We start from the raw sequence: 17253 nt of genomic DNA, 5'->3' as shown, positions 1-17253 counted from the left end.
TGAATCAACCGGGTCTGGAAAAAAGACTTTGGACTTTTGTGCTATATCATGGACCTATTACAATAGGTCCATCGCTATATGAACGCATTACTACAGGATTTTAGTTTAGAACGGATTCGCCAAAAATCCCTTCAAATTTATTACATTTGTGGGTAAAGTCATTATTACATTTGTGGGCGATCAAAAATTATTACATTTGTGGGTAAAGTGCATTATTACATTTGTGGGTGAAATTATTACATTTGTGGGTAAAGTGTTATTACATTTGTGGGCGTTATTACATTTGTGGGTAAAGTGTTATTACATTTGTGGGCGTTATTACATTTGTGGGCGTTATTACATTTGTGGGTGCAACACGGGCTTCTACAGAAGCCGAGAAATGTTTGGTTTAATTCAATGAAGTTTTTCAGCTTTTTCGTAATTGTTATGTACTAAAACCTCTGCCACTATTTACTTTATAAACCTATTTCGATAACAGATTGAAAAAAATATACAGCTACGTGGGGAAAAATCCCGAAAATAGGAAATCATTTCAACTTTACCCGATTTTTTTGTTGGAGTCGGACGGGAAGGATAAATTTTGAGACGAGCACGTACGCGCGCGCATAAGGCCTGATCACGTGATTTTTTCCGATCACGTGATTTGATCCATATCGTTGTTCTGGGGAGCGTTTCATGAAAGGACTTGTCAGACGTTTTATCCGACAAGTCCCGTTTTATCCGACAGTTACCATAGTAACAGTGTCTCTCAGCCAATCAGAATCAAGGAAATATGTCAGATCTGACAACTTGTCGGACAAAAATGTTGATGAAACACTCCCCTGATAGATATACGCTCACATCTTTTCCTCAAGATCGTCACGTAATAAGCTACGCGTTTATTCACCATTTTCGTCTTATTTGTTTAATCAAGAAGATATCACTCTAGATAGAATGATATCTCCTTGGTTTCATCGATTGATTGCATTTTCAGAAAAGCAAAAAGCTTGTAATGTCTTAATACTTTGAGCTGATCTCGGTGCACTTTTGAACTTTTTCCCTCCCCATCATCCCTCTTCTTCTCATTATTTTTTGTCTGCTATTATGAAAAAGAGAGAAAAGAAAGCAGTTTAGCACACCATTCATCTTCTGCTCTTTTCAAAAGGGGAACGTCCAAGTAGTTCATGATATCGGCACTACCCGAACAAAAGAATGTCTGGGCGGCCACTCAAGCAAATTCCTTCCGAAAAGAGCAGGATACAGATGGTCAACGCCCCGAACAAAAGGAAGATTAGTGTTTATCGGCAGGATGACCCATTGAAAGCTTTTCGTACTTAGCAATTCAAAAAGCTTTTATGAATCTTTTTTTTTCGACCAACATACCGTATCTACAAAAAAAGGTCTCGTTTACCGACAACACAGGTGCTTATGACATCCGTCAGTGATTCATATTGCATAAAGGCGCTTCCCCTGGGTGATGATGCATATAAGGATGAACGAATAATTATTTAGGGAAATTATCGAAAAAATATGTTCAAATGTCAGGGATAACGAGAGAGAATGAGATACAGTGATAAAAGGGGGAATAGAAAAGTGCGCTTTTGCTAAAATTCCATGCATGAATATTTACTTAAACGAATTACAACATGACTTTATTTTTGGTTAGATTACTTTAAAAAATCCCACAACGTTTATTTGTTGCAACTCGGTCCTCAGACCCTTGCCAAACTGATGACTGTTTATCATTGTTCTTGTTTGACCCCCCCCCCCCCCCGATGGAAATGTTCTGACCTACACTCTAATATATATTGCTTGTTTGTCTCCTCTCTCCGATTTTCTGTTTTTTTAATTGCGTGTAACGCGGTGGAAAAGATAAGAATAAAGACCGTCCTGGCCCCCTTATCCCCGTTACGACCCCCCCAAAAAAAAATCGCATTTGGGGCGCTTACCATGGTTTGCATCTAAACCAAGATGTTTGGAAAAAGATGTTATACAGGGACAGCAATGTTCTTTTATGGTACAGGGGTTGAGCTGTGGGACGGGGATGAAGCGGCTAAAATATTACAATTTGTTAATTCATATTATTTTACAGAATGAATTCATAATAGGTTAGGTTTTAGAAGCTCTTCATCTTATTTCCTTTTCTCTCCCAGATGAAAACTTTTGCATTGAAAAGTTGACGGAAACATAATCACTTCAAATGATAAAACCAATAACGAACTAAAAGTTTCCTCGCGCGAACTTGGAGGAAATAGAATGATACAGGATGAAAAATTACGCTAAGGCACCCCCTACAAAGAAAACACGTTTGTCTGGCGTGTCACCCGATAGAACCCTCTCAATCCTACAAACTTTTATTCATGTGTAACCTACCCCCCCCCAAAAAAAAAAAAAATAAATAAAAATAAAAAATTGATACCGACCCAAATTTTATTGAATTTCCTACTTTTTTGCTAATTTCTTTCTCCCTTTTTTTTTACCGGCGAATAGCGTGGTAGAAAAGATTCATAAAGGGAAAAAAATTGTTTTCGTTACTGAATGTGGGAGGGAGTGGACCGGCCGAAAAAAAAATCAGAAATTTATATAGACTTCGGATTTTTTGTACATGTTTGCTCCAAGGGGTGAGGACTGAAAATACCTACCAACTCCGCCGCCTCTGTACTATTAGATTGAACGATTAAAACGATAGAGACAAAAATGAATTCTAACTATTGTAAATGTTTTTTTTAATGATTTATTTTCGGTTGTGAAATCAAGGATACAATAGAACAGAACGAAGGAGACAATCGAACGAAACGAAAGAACAAATAAAAAACACTTATGATTGCGGATGCTATAATTTATTCAAGAAAAAAAAATACTTTCTGTAACTTTCGGTAATTGCTTGGCTCTTTTTGAGGGAATAGTAAGATAAAGAAAGAAACGTAGAAAGTGACAAGAAGAGAGTTGGAGGTATGATTTCAGACTTACAATTTTAGTCACTTTGATTCTCTTAACTCTTTGAAATAATTTCAGGATATTACAAATCGAATACCGATACGCAAACTTCAGGAACAAGATTATTTTATTATTATTATAATATCTGCGTGGGAAATCGAATTAAATGAGACATAAAATTTATGAAAAAATCTAAAAAAAGAAAATTACTTTTAGTGAAAGATTGAGGCCTCTGTCTTGCCATAACCCTAAGCCCCAAGTTCACAAAAAATAGTTTAGTCGTGCATTTTTTGCACTGAAAATTCGACAATAGCATAATCAGTTCAAACGCTAAAACTAACAATGAACTAAAAGTTTATGCTACAATTTCAATAGATAATACAATTTACTTTCTCTCATTGTGACGAACAATAATCGGTAGCATCGTTATTTTGGAGGGAAAAGGGAGATAGAAAAATGAAACGTAGAACGAGACGAGGAGAGCGTTGGGAGGTGTGATTTCAGATTTGAGTCACATTTACCCCCTTCGCTCTTTGAAATTGCAACAGGAAAACAAATCGAACACTGGTATGCAATCTTCAGGAACAAAATTATTTTTTATTACAAACTATAATTTATGAAAAGAAGAAACCAAGGGCGATTTTTAGTGAAACATTGAGGCCACCGTCTTGAAGCCCAGAAGCCAAAAATCACAATATAGTTTCGGACTTTCGTTGCGCAGCATCATCATCGTACTTGCAAGGGAATATCACCCTTTTTTATTCATTCTGGAAAATAAAGGTATTTGGTATGCTGTGATTTCACCCAAAACGGATTATCGTCGTAATTATACACTTTGCAAATGATCTGAATACAAGGAGGTAAAGATCGAGACCATTCATGAGTAGCGTGACAATAGGCAATGAAAAAAAGCACTAGAGCAGACAACAAAGTGGTATCGATCGAACCCGACTTGTCCGCGCGTGCTGATTGCCCTTACGCAATTTTGTACACAGTGCCTATTGACTTGGGGGAAAAATGAAGATTTTACAAAATAACACGACTTTTTCCTCGTAAATTCCTTAACTATTCTGTTGATTTGAGAAGCGAGACCTTTAACTCCAGAAAGAAAAATGTCTGATCTTTCATCTTTACATTTACTAAAAATCCTGAAAATACTTCAGTTTGGCGCAATTAGCAACAGATTAGGAAAACACCGCCACAGATCCAAATATCAGCAATGTACAAAAACGGCTCCGCCGCAGGGAGAGGTATCCGGTTTCGCGGGCCCGCACGCAAAGGGTTAATATCAGTGTTATCTAAACAAAGATAGGTGATTTGGTAAATAAAGTAGACAAAACAAATATACAAGCTATGATTATATGAAGTGGTTTCCAAACAACTATTCACAGGATTTAAAAGCACAACTGGTTATCCAAGACGAATAAGTATATCAAGGTGACTGAGATACAAGTTGCATGAAAAAATGGGATCTGATGTCTACAACAGGGTGACCAGATTTCACAAAATGAAATACGGGACAATCGAAAAAAAGATCAACAAAGAAGGCTACACAGTGTTACACCTGTGAAAAACTATAAAGAATTTGAAGGGAGGGTGAACGAAAGAATGAAGGAGAGAAAGAAAAGGCGAAAGAAAAGAGATGAAAAGAGAAGAAAAAAAATTAAGGGGAAAATGAAGGAAAAAATAAAAAAACAATAAAAGAAAGTTAGAATAAAAGGCTAAAAGAAAGAATAAAAGGGAGAAAAAAAGTTTCCGCCATTCTTTGAATTGAATACAGAAAGAAAGAAAAAGAAAGGAATGGAAGAAGAATACATGTGTGAAAGACAAAATAAAGGAGAGAAAGAAAACAAAGTAAGAAAAAGGAGGAGGAAAGAAAGAATGAAGGAAAGAAAAATGTTTCCTTCATTCTTTGAAAGAAAGAAACAAAGAAAGAAGGAAACAGTAAGGGAGGAGGGAAGGAAGGAATCAAGGGAGGGAGGGAGAGAAAGAATAAGAGAAAGAATTATAAGGAAAAATAAAATAAAGAATGAAAGAAAGAAAGGAGGAAAGAAAGGGAGGAAGAATGAAGTGAGGAAGGAGTGAAAACATAATGGAGAAGAGAAAGAATTAAGATAAAAAGGAGAGAAAGGGAGGGGGAGAAAAAAAAGTTAAAAAAAAGAAAGAATGGAGGAAATAAAAAAGGAAATTTGATAAAGAAGACGGTTAAGAAAAAGGGAGGAAAGAAAGAAAAATGAACACACAGAGAGAGAAAGGATCAGGAAAGACAAATAGGAAATAAAGATAGATGGAAAAAAAACGGGCAAGCAGGAAGGATAGAAGGATGAAGAAAGAAGGAAAGAAAAAAAGAAAGAGGAAAAAAGTTCAAACTTCAAGCAAAAAAATCCAATCATCTAACAAAAATCATAATGATATTTGTTGTTTTTAGATATATTTTTAAAATAAAAAAAAATGTTTTAGAAATGAATAAAATTTCAAAGTGATTCTTTTTTTTACTTAAAAATTAGATGGAACATCGCGGCATCATACACAACAAGACTCAAAACGAAAGTTGAAACAACTAGATCTAGTTATGAAAACTCAATAACTTGTTCCTCCGATTACATCTCCAGATCAGTAATCTGAGAACCCATAATATAATTATACAAATTTCCCGCCGATTTTGTGATTACTTTGGCATGTTTGGTGTAGAGAATCTGCTCCGATCCTACATGCCTTGCTAGTTCTAGCCTGCCACACAAAGGCAGGAGGCTAGTTCGTTTGCGATGTATTGGGTTAGCAAGAAAATCACCTTGCAAAATTTTATTTATCGATTTTATTGTTGTCTCTGCTTCGTCATCTGTTGGTTATTTTGATGAAAATTCGTCACTTTTAGATATATTTGTTCAATATTCTTAAATACGGGACAAATATGCGTCCCGGGAAGGGTTTGTCGGGACGCCGGGACAAAGAAGCAAAATACGGGACAATCCCGGGAAATACGGGACGTCTGGTCACCCTGGTCTACAACCATATAACCAATACAGTGCAGTATTATTAAAAAATGGGACACTAAACCTGTTATACAAAATATACAGTGTTAGTTATCATGTAACCTGCTGACATTTTTGAAAACCTAATTATAAGGTGAATCGCCACTTCTTAAAGTGAGCGGGCAACTTATTTTTTTCTTAGCTATCAAATATTCCAAGTCTTGTTTTTTAACAAATGTTTTAAAAAGAGCAAAACTTGGAGGATTATTCTTAAATTTACATGTATGAATATAATACTTCAAAAGTAAAAAAAGGTATGAAATGAACTTATCAGTTGAGAGTCCAAACATTTTTTCAAAATTAGAACCATTTATTTGAACATTATTTCTAACACAAGCTCTTCAAAGAGTTTGTGACCTAAAAGAGGAGGATTAAATAAGTCAGATAACATTAATACATTTCCCTCATGCCACATTGGATAATTAAGATACTGTTTAGATTTTGAACGAATTAATTTGTTATAACACAGGAGTTGACAACCACTCAAATCTGAAAATTTGTTACCATAAAATTCGACAGCAGCTTCCTCTAAATGAATACCACATTCTCAATGCTTCAGCTAATTATATATTACCAAGACTGTTTAAAATGCTCTAAGGAGCATGAGCTTTCCACAAAATTTGAATATCATGATTAAATTTGTCTAAAAAGGCTACTTCAATCTTTTTCCATGGAGCATCAAAATTCTCATCCAATAGGTGTTTTACCAAACCATTTTTTGAGCACATGCAAAAGAAAAAGGGTCAATCATTTTAAGTCCAGCCTGAGTATAATCATTATACATTATCTTACGTTGAACTCTATCCTTTCCTCCATTCCAAATAAATTTAAACAACAATTTATTTAATTCTTTAAAAAAGGCTCTGGGTAATTTAACAGAAAGAACAGAAAAAAAATAGATTAACTGTGGCAAAATAAGAGTTTTGACAACACAGATTCTTCCAATTAGAGAAAGGTTTCTAGTTCGCCAGCAGTTTAAAGTTTGCTCCATTCTTTTTAGTTTCTCTTTATAATTTAACTCATAAATTTGTGCAACATTGAGAGATAAAACTACCCCTAAAAATTTAAATCGTAAAGCCTTCCAAGAAATACCACGGTTTATGTAAGGGAATGTTGATTACCCTTCTTAGAACCTATCCATATTGTTTCAGGTTTGCTAAAATTAATTTTGCAACCAGAAAAACGACCAAATTTCTGCAAGGTTTCAAAAAGCTCAAAAAAAGAATTATCAGAACCATTTAAAAAACATACCGAATCATCAGCAAAAAGAGATATTTTAACATCTTCATTTTAAAATGGGATACCTCTAATAGCATTGTTTTGTCGGACTGATATTGCCATTATCTCTATCACAAGTAAAAACAAATATGGAGAAATCGGACAACCTTGAAAAATACCTCGTTCCATAGGGACTCAGAAAACCATTGTTCAAAACATAGGCATGGCGAGATGCATATAAATTTTTAACTGCCTCAATAAAAAAATTGCTGAAATTGAACTTTTCCAATGTAAGAAATAAAAAGTTGTGATATACACTATCAAATGCTTTCTCAATATCTAACAGTACTATAGACCCAGGAATATCTTTCATGTCAGTGTATTCAATTATGTCAAGAATCAAGCGAATATTGTGACCAATAGTCCTACCTTTCATAAAACCGGATTGATCAGTACTGATAAGATCATCTAAACAACGTTTGAGACGATTAGCTAAGCATTTAGCAATAATTTTATAATCAACTGTCAATAATGTAATTGGACGATACTTTTTTATAAGGAGAGGATCTTTGTCTTTCTTTGGAAGAAGTGTGATGATGCCATTTCTTTGTGATGGAGACAAAGTGCCATTTTGTAATGAGAAATTCAAAGAATTTAATTAACATTTCATTTATATCTGGCCAAAAAACAAAATAAAATTCTGCAGGTATCCCATCAAAACCAGGTTTTTTTTAATTTGATTTCATGGATTTAATGACATTAAAAATTTCTTGTTTTGATAGTCCAGCATCCAAAAGTTGTTTTTGATCATCAGGTAGTTGTGGAATATTGAGGTTATCAAACATATTTTCATTTATTTCTTTTTCATTTATGTTCCCCTGAGCATCATCCTGGATGGAGTATAATTTACTATAAAAACTTTGAATTTCTCTTTTAATTCCAACCGGGTCAGTAATGAAATTACCATGATGATCTTTTTTAACCTTTAAATATTTTTCTTATGCCAACCCCTATTCTCTAAATTACAGAAATATTTTGTACTTTTCTCTCCTTCTTCAATCAATTTTACCCTGGAACGTGTAATCAATCCCTTTGTTTCAAAATCATAAATTTTATTTAATTTTTCTTCCATTTCTTCTAATTTAATCAACAAAGTATTGTTTGAAGATGTTGGGATAACATTTGAAATTTGTAGTCTTATTTTTTTCAGTTTCGAGCAGCAATTTTTGTTTTTCTTTATTTCTTTCTTTTTTCTTTCTGGATGAATATTCAACACTAACACCTGCAATTACACACTTACGGGAGTCCCATAATATATTGGGGTTACAATCCGAGTTTTTATGATTTAATTTAAAATTTTGTATTGTATCTTTAATTAAATTTATAAAGTCTGAATCATGATGAAGATAATAACAATTCATTTTCCAAAAGCCTCTTCCCCTTTTTGGCTGGTTATCATTAAAAGAAATTTGTACAACAGAATGGTCAGATTGAATTCCAGGTATTATCTTTGAACTTGAACAGTTATCTATAAAATTGCTAGACACTAAAATGAAATCAAGCCTGGATAAGGCCCTAGGGGACTTTTGATGACGAGTATATTGTCTTAAGTTTGGGTGAAAATGTCTCCATACATCTAATAGTCCGATTTTATCCATTAAAATAGAAAGCACTTCATTAGATTGCTTATTAGAATGCTGTGGTCTTGAACCTTGGTAATCGAGTGGGCCAATAACGGAATTAAAATCACCGCCCACAATCAAAATTGAGCTACTTAATTTTTCTACTTCAGCGAAAACCTTGAGAAAAAAGTCAGGATCGTCCTTATTGGGGACATAAATATTAACAAGTGTACAATGTATATCATTCAATATTGCCTTTATGATTATTAATCTACCTTCTGGGTCACTAAAAACAAAGGGTTTGAAAAGAAACAGATTTTCTGACAAGGATGGCTACCCCCCTACTTGCAGAGTTAAAACTGAAAAAAAAAGGCTTGTACACCCCACTGAGTCTTCCAAAACAACTCATCTGTCTTGTCTGAGTGAGTTTCTTGCAAAAAAGTAACATCAGTATTTAAATTTTTCATGTAATGAAATATCTTCTTTCTTTTGTGGAAGTCTTGTAATCCACGGCAATTAAAAGTATGAAGCTTTATATCCATATTGGAACAATATATAGACTGTCTTTTAAATACCACACTATAAAAACTGTTTGTTGTGTTACATCAAAATACTCAATATGCACTGAAAAAACAACCATGCATTCAATTTTCAAACAAATAATCACTTTGCCACATAAAAAAAAGAAAAACAAAAAGGAAAATAAAAAGAATAAAGATGCAGGAAAAAAATAATAAAAAAAGAACATTAGATACAACCAAAAGAAGAGAATCACAAAAGCGCGAGATGAAAAAGAGGGCTTCAAATCAAGGTCAGCCCTCCAAAAGCGCGCTAACCGTGGCATGGTGCAACAATCACAAAACAGACCGAAATCCAGAAAGGGTATAACTTAAAGGGTCTAAGTTCCATCAAATCAGAAAAAAAAAAATTGTCATTCTTTCTTTTGGTTTTGGTCAGTGGACAAACATCAAATATGAAACTAAATGAATGTAACAACATGGAGCTGAACTCACAAAATATATTCTTGGTAACTAGGTGCGCACTTGTTAAACAAAAAAAATCACGTTTACATACATTTCACCATTGGCCTTTTCATACGTGAATCTTGAATCATCATAGTGATGATGACTGCTATTGTTATCGCAATTGTAAATTAGCGCTCGTGGTTCTAATCATGTTCTAGTTTGGTTTCACACGTGCTAAATATTCGTCATTAGCCTTATTTTTCACTGGAATCATCATTCAAATTACGATTTTCTTAACCGTGTAATAGGGCGGCATATCTCCTAGCATTGATTAGGTCACAGAATAAGGCAATTCCGCCCCTTATTTTGCCTGAATTTATACGCAATTAGTTTCCATACTCTTCCTACACGAAATACTATTGATTGATTGATTTTATTTAGACGCGGTTAAAAAGCCCAAACAGTTTAAAGACTGTGTTACATTGGGGGCAGTGTCGAACATAACACCAAAATGAAAAAAATAACATTAAAATTGGTATATAACAAACAATATAAATTCAACAATGATGACAGATTGACAGATTTTACCATTTCAGCTGCAAAGTCAAGGACCCTTCGACCTAGGGTTGTAATTTTGGACAACGAATTTTCAGATTTTTTTTTGTAAAGAAAGAAAAAAGAAAAGAAAAATAAACCAAAACCCCCATTCAACCCCCCCCCACGATTCCCTTAACTGATATGAACCCGCTCCCGAGATGGACTTGGCCTTCCCCATTCTACTTAAATCTTAAATCTCGAATAAGTTACACTCTAAAAACTACAAAAAGTTCGAACCCTACCCCCAATTAAAATAGGACAAGAGGTATATTTACCGATTGAATCACCAAAGGCAGATGCTAATAGAGCTTGGTGGCTTTCAGAATTCAGAAAAGTAATTAGAATCATGTTCTGAACAAGATAGACATCTGATTAGAGTCCTCCAAATCCTGTGACCTTTCCTCGAGCGATGATGGGCTGGTGGTCAATTAGTGGAACCATTAGCAGTCCTCGTCGAATTGAATGAAGCCCCCTTGTTCGAGTTTTATCATTGAGGATTATATTGAGAATACTTCATAATTATACAATTTTCTTTTAAGGAACTGTATGGAGGTAGACTGTTCCGTGAACTAGATTTTCGCCGATAAAGATCCATCTTCTCGAATTTTTATTGAAGAATCATCAACAAAGTTGAAGGTAACCCTTAAAAAAATGTTTTCTCTAATGACTGGCCAACGCGAATATCTAGCAAAGAACGTTGTGAATCGCTCTGTTTGCTCAAGAAAAGGCGTTCTGCTAAACACTCAGAGGAAATGGTTCTTAAATTATGAAATTATATTCCACTTTTGAAGCAACGCCCATGACCTGCTTGGCATCAACCAATTAAATTTACTGCATGCTTGTTGTCAAGCGTTAATTACAATAGTAAGCATGCCTCTGCAGTCACTTGATCATTTGCTGTGCAAACATTTATGTCTTTGTCGTTAAAACAGCCCAACATGAAACTAAAGAGAACACGTCAAAAGAAGGCAAACTTAGTCACCCATATTTTCTCCAACTTTAACTTCGATTTTTTTAAATCAAATTTTTAAACAAGATACTAATTAAATTCTAATGATAAACAGGATAAGCATAGGGTGCAATGTGGTCATAAACATATATGCATGTAGATTAAGTCGTGGTCTAGTGGTTATGACTCTCGTCTACTTGGCTTCGAATCTCAGCCGTGATGTGTTTTTCGTCAGGAATAAATGACATAATGTTGCACTTGATGCAGATCAGGTGAATGGATACCCGATATGAGATCTTCCTTGACGCTAAAGCGCGGTCATGCCGGCTGGGGGGTAATAATATGATAGCAAGTATCCAAGTACATAATAGTAACTCCGGTATATACATTGACATTAAATTCAATTCATTTGTTTATTCATACATCAAAAGGATAAAAACAGCGCAATATATAGTATTAGCAAAGTATCAGAAAAAACCCAACAACAAATAGATGGTTCGGAGACCCTGGAGAAGCGATGCTTATCAAAGGGATCATCACGATACATTACAAATAACAAGTGTGAAGAAAAGTATAATTCACATTATTTAAGCAATGACAGAAAAATGCATGATAATGTGATTTGATCAAATGATTTAAACAATAAAAAAAGCTAAAATCTTAGTTCAAAATTAAATGAAACACTCCTGCAGCCGAAAAAAATGGGGTTGAGGGGGGGGGGGGGGGAATTGGGTGGAAAAAACACTAATGTATGATGTAAAATTACATGCATACGATCGGTTAACAGAAAATAACATTTTCCTGCATACATATCTAAATAAATCTTGATATGTGGAACTATTTTTTATATCATCTGTAATTTCATTCCATAGTTTGGGGAAGTAAGTCTTAAATGAATTGAAAGCAATGGAAGTTCGAACATGTGGATGGCGTAGGCAATTGCTATGACGAGTATTGTGAGAATGTATTTGGGAATTTGAAACATAAATGTCGCTGAAGAGAGGTGGTAAGATGCTGTCTAGGCAGTTTAATGATATCAGATGTTTTATAGCTAATAAATTTGATTGAAAAAGCAAAGGTTTTGTGTGGCTATTAAAAGGAGCATTTGAGATAAGTCTTATTGCTCTCTTTTGTAAAATTATCAATGTCTTGAATATATTGCCACAAACAGTGTTACAGTAATTGAAGTGAGGAAGTATAATACTGTTATAAAGAGTAATTGAAATTGAATGAAGATCAAAATGTCTAAGTGTAGAAATAACTCCAATAGATCTTGAAACTTTGGTACAGATTGAATATTACGGTTGTGATGTGAACTTTATAATAATATTGTTCATAGGCCTCGGGGCCTTTATATCTCTCAAACGTTGGAAGTGTCACAGGCCTAATTCAATCCCCATAGACTCGTGTGTTAAAGTAGCACCTAAAAATAATTAATTAAAAATAAGGAGGAAATTCGAGGGGATGAATGTTTACTACCAGTGGATAGGATAAATGTCTGAAATTCCATATCTGACCAGAAAGGGGTACCTCAACCGGCTCATTTTAGAAATAAATCAGCATTTACGAAGACTACACCTGACGGGATCAAAATCATCATTTGAGAGAGTAAAATGACCCTAATTCTTCCGCCAGTAAAAAATTAGTTCCATAGTGGTGATATATCTTTCCAATTTGGAAAAAAGACGTTCAGTAGGTACCCTCCCTAGAATCAGTGTTAGATTATCAATCACATTCATTCATTTTTGTCAATCAGCAAGATCAAATTTAAAATTTGAGCAATGGGTTGGCTCGAATGAATATCTATGACCTGCCACCATGGCCACTTGTGATTAGGCCCGTTCAACCTGTATATACAGATGCAATAGCTTTATGTAGTTCTTTAGTTCGTTTAGCTTTAATTATTGCATGTAAAATACATGTCGTTGATAATTCATAGAAATCTTCTTATTAGTCATCTCAGTCAATCTCAGTCACCTCGGTTAACCTATTTACGGTTGCCATGTGAACTGCATTCATTGTTCATCCATTATTTTTTACTTGCGCAATTTTTCTTTTCTTTTTTTTATTGAAATGTGGAAATGAATGAAATTAGATTGAAATTGAATAGAGACTAAGTTATGTTAGATCAAGTAGACATAGATGAACTGATTATAACCTAAATTATCAGGTAAACGAAATGGCAAATGCACTTACAAGTGATGAAATAATATGATTTACAGATTTTGGTGTATTCTATTGAATATTTGTTCCACCGTTATAGTTGTTCGAAATTGTCATAAAAGGCGAAGAGGCACTCTTGAAGACAGCAGTCATGGAAAAGCCAAAAAGGATAAATGATGCTTGATGGAGTGAAAATTACAGGTTACAGTTAGATTGGTTTTCGTCGTCAAGGGACCACATTCCCGGTTTTGCCTGATAACCTTTTTTTTTTCTGAATAACATAATAGTAGTTGAGGTATTTATTTTTTGTGCAGCAGAAAGAGGGGCAGCTTTTGGTAAAAATCACACACTCACACACACAAATGAAAATCTTTCTATTACAAAAATGTATAATGGATAATAAATTTGTATGTTTTCAATATGATTTCGGTATTAATTCTTAGAAAACTTATCAAGATCATATTTTTGATGTCCTTCTCGGTCCCGGGTCCCAGTTTCCCCGAATCCAACTCAAATGATTCGGTCCTTTAAAAATGAATGTAAATTTTACTTTTCAAGCCACGTCCATGACCTGCTTGGCACGAACCAATCACATTGACAGGCTGCTTGTTGTCAAGCGTTGATTAAAATAGTGAACATTCCTATAGAGTCACGTGATCAACCGTGTAAACAATCAGGTTTTTGTTGTTAAAGCAGAAAATGAAAATGAGAAATTACTGTACACTGTAATGAATTAATAATGATAATGAAGTGTACAGTAACTATACCAGCGCTCACAGTGCTTTTATAGTGATTGTACTTCGAGTGATGATTCTCTAGTTTTAGTTTGAACTAGAAAATCATCACTCGTAGTGCAGTCACTATACAACCTTACCTCTGTTAGTGCTAAAATAGCACTTCATTTTTACAGTGTATATTGGTGTATTACTCAGAAGGTCTTATATTCCCGTTTACAATGGTTTAGACAATACCTAGTTTAATACTAACTTAGTCTAATTGCAATTAAGTCTTATGTAGAGTTCGTGTAAACTACACATGTGAACTATATACTGATAACATTGTTCATAGGCCTATATGGTCCTTCGTATGTCTCTCCAGCTCTCGGTATACACATGGATAAACTATATGTTGTTCTGTAGTTTGTTACACTTACACTATAGTTGTTGTATGTAAAACATGAATTGTAAAAAATTAAGTGCTAATTTAGCATTTACAGTGCTTGTATAGTAACTGCACTACGAGTGCTGATTTTCTAGTTCAAAATTAAACTATACGATCAGCACTCGCAGTGCATTCACTATACAAGCACTGTATAAGTGCTAAATTAGCACTTCATTTTTTACAGTGTGTCTAGTAAATAAAAACCTTCTTAAGATCGTTCATGGTGTCCTTCCCACACTGTAAAAAGTGAAGTGCTAATTTAGCACTTAGAGTGCTTGCATAGTGACTGCACTACGAGTGCTGGTTTTCTAGTTCAAATTTAAACTATAAAATCAACACTCGTAGTGCCGTCACTATACGCGCACTTTAAGGGCTAAATTTAGCACTTCATTTTTTACAGTGCAGTCATCTTGGTATACATGTTTACAGTTGGAATATGAACTATACACAATATAGTTCATTAATTATGTTTCAATTTGAACAGCTTTGCTTTCATTTTTATTGAAATATGGAAACAAGTTTAATTGACATGAAATCGAAATTAAATAAGACCAAGTGGTGTCAAAACAAGCGAATATTAGATGAAATGATAATATCAAAAATGTTATGAAAAGTTTCTTTGCAAAAGGAGATCAGACCTTTACATCAGTCAGAGGAAATCACCCCCCCCCCCATATTGCAATATTCTTATGTGACACTAAATACCATGATATACTACCCTACCACGTAAACATAACATTTGATATAATAGCACTCTACCTGTGTTCTTATTTTTAAAAATAGTTTTTCTCCCCAAATTACCCTTATAGATCCATTATGGATCCAACCCCTTTTCAATGAAAAATGATTTTCTTTGTCATTTTTAGTCACGTTTTAATAGGAATTCACTTTTTCTTTGGTATCATAAAAGTCCTTAAAATTCTATACATTAAGATAAAAAACAAATTCAAAGTTTATGAAAAATGATTCTAACCCCTTTGTGAATGAGCTCTTTAGAACTTTTTTAAAGTGGTTAGATCCACTTTATACTATTCCGAGAAAATCATTTCTTTATTCTCCCATCTTCGATGCGAAGCTAAATTTTCACGATACCCGACCATGTAAATTTAAAATTGGGTATTAACATTTTTAAAAACATTTTTACTCCGAAAAATACCCCATTGATCTAGTCACTTTTACAACTGAAATGAAATGGATCAACCCCCCTCCCCCAAAAATGATTTTTTTTTTTGCCATGTTCTCTTTTTTTAATGGGAGTTTCGAATTTTCTTTTGTATTGTCTTATAGAGCTTCTAAAAATCTGTCCACTGAGACAAAAATCAAATTTGAAAAAAAAATATGGATCTAACCCTTTTGCAATTGACCTCTTCATAAAATTAACAGAAATTGTAAGAACACAATGAAATCCTTGAAATGTTTGTCTGAAATAATGTTTAGATAAGGGCGTAATCTTTCGATTTTTTTCATCGATCGAGTTGTTCAACATTTTTGAAAACAGCAAGCAGGCACCATAAAAGGACTACAATCATGGAAATGCCAAATAAGGGATACAATTTTGATGCCTGATGGAGTAAATATTACAGGTTCTAGTTAAAATTGGTTTTCCCCGTCAAGGGACCACATTTGTCCCTGGTTTGGCTTGACACCTTTGTCTGAAGAGCATCATTGTAGCTGAGGTATTTGATTCTTTGTGTTGCAAAACGAGGAGCAGCCTTTGATTAAAAATCATCCGCTCACACACACAAATGAAAAAAAAACAGTCTGATAAAAAAAAATTGGGAATTAATAATGAAATCTGTGCGTGTCTAGATAGGGTGGGGATCAGGAAATTGTTTACTGATCTGCTTGTAGGTTCTCTATTTTGCATGTACAGGTATTGTGAGGCACCATGCATCTATTTACATACTAATTCTTGTCGTTTACTTGAACATGCATATAAGTTGCAAAAGACACCAGATTTATATAATTATAACTATATGATTGTCACAGGTGGTGAATAACTACATTATGGTATTTCAAATTTGTTCACTACTCCGGTGAAACAGTTGTATGCATGTTTTTTTTTTCATAAATGAAACCTCAGTTATGTTATCTCCCCACCTATTCGTTTGTACTTCTTATATTAATATAACATTTCGCTAACAGCATGCCCAGAATATGATTGACTACTAACTTATCTAATGTGTATGATAATCAGCTGAAACTTTTTTGTTGCAAGGGAGACATGTAGAAAATGGTATTAGATCCTTCTTATCAATTCTAGATAATCATGATTTCATGTGGAAAGTAAGGACATACATTTGATTGGTTGCATATTTTATGATATTTATATTATATTGATAAGGTTTAGAATTTAACGAGGTCATCATTTTCTATCGGATATTGATTAAATTTTCAATATTTTTTTATTGCACTTTATATTCTCTTTCTTTAGTTATCAATATTTTTATAAATATCTCAAAACAACAATTTGCTTTGGTGGGGCCTGGAATAGGCACACATGTACTTTACGATTTGATGATAAACGAATACTGATACAATGTATTGAGTGGCTTTAAGAAAAAACATAAGCGCTTTCTCAACTTGTGCAAAATGTAGATACTGCGTTTTTCCAAGGGGAGGCAGATTGC

This window comes from Lytechinus pictus, chromosome 9, assembly GCF_037042905.1.
Source record: "Lytechinus pictus isolate F3 Inbred chromosome 9, Lp3.0, whole genome shotgun sequence".
NCBI classification, from domain to species: domain Eukaryota; kingdom Metazoa; phylum Echinodermata; class Echinoidea; order Temnopleuroida; family Toxopneustidae; genus Lytechinus; species Lytechinus pictus.
The sequence above is the reverse complement of the archived record's forward strand: the minus strand, read 5'-3'. Positions refer to the sequence as shown.